Genomic DNA, 900 nt, shown 5'->3' with positions numbered 1-900 from the left:
TGCACAGACAGCAAACAGCTATGTGGGCATGCTGGGAGTTGTAATTTTGCAAGATCTAGAGTGCTACAGTATAGAGATCACTGTGCAGTGGTCTCTAAACTGTAGACCTCCAGCTGTTGCAAAACTGCATCTCCCACCATGCCCAGCAGCTGTCTGGGCATGCTGGGAGTGGTAGTTTTGCAACATCTGGAGGGCTACAGTCTCAGACTGTAGCCCTCTAGATGTTGCTAGGCAACTTACCGGCTTCCATCGGATCCAGGGAGCCGTCCTCTTCTGCTGCACGACATCGCCGCCCGCGCCGATCACCGCCGCCGATCCGGTCCCGCAGCTTCCACCGACGGGTAAGTGGATCTTCGGCGTTCGGTCCCCGTCATTTCCCCGTCCTGCCCCGCCTATTGTGGGTGGGCAGAACGGGGAAAATGAAAGTAAACCCCCCCGCCCCTAATCTGCTATTGGTGGTCGCGTTTAGACCACCAATAGCAGAGATAGGAGGGGTGGCAACTCTGCCACCTCACTCCTATGGCTACAGGGGGATCGTGGGTGTCTTAGACAACCGCGATCCCCCTTCTATTCCGGGTCACCATAGACCCGAATGACCCGGAATCGGCGCAAATCGCAAGTGTGAATTCACTTGCGATTTGCGCCGGTCGCCGACATGGGGGTGCCTGCTGATCCATATCAGCAGTCACCCCGGCCCGGTCCCCGCCCGCCACGCGGTGGGGACCGAAATTCCCACGGGCGTACAGGTACGCCCTGGGTCCTTAAGACCCAGGTACAGAAGGCGTATCCGTACGCCCTAGGTCCTGTACGGGTTAAAACACTCTACGGGGCATTTATTAAAAGTGTACTTGGTCTTTGTTCACTGTGGATAAAAAAAAAGTTGCAGGCAAAGTGGCATCT

Source organism: Hyla sarda, unplaced genomic scaffold (assembly GCF_029499605.1).
Source record: "Hyla sarda isolate aHylSar1 unplaced genomic scaffold, aHylSar1.hap1 scaffold_549, whole genome shotgun sequence".
NCBI lineage: Eukaryota > Metazoa > Chordata > Amphibia > Anura > Hylidae > Hyla > Hyla sarda.
The sequence above is the reverse complement of the archived record's forward strand: the minus strand, read 5'-3'. Positions refer to the sequence as shown.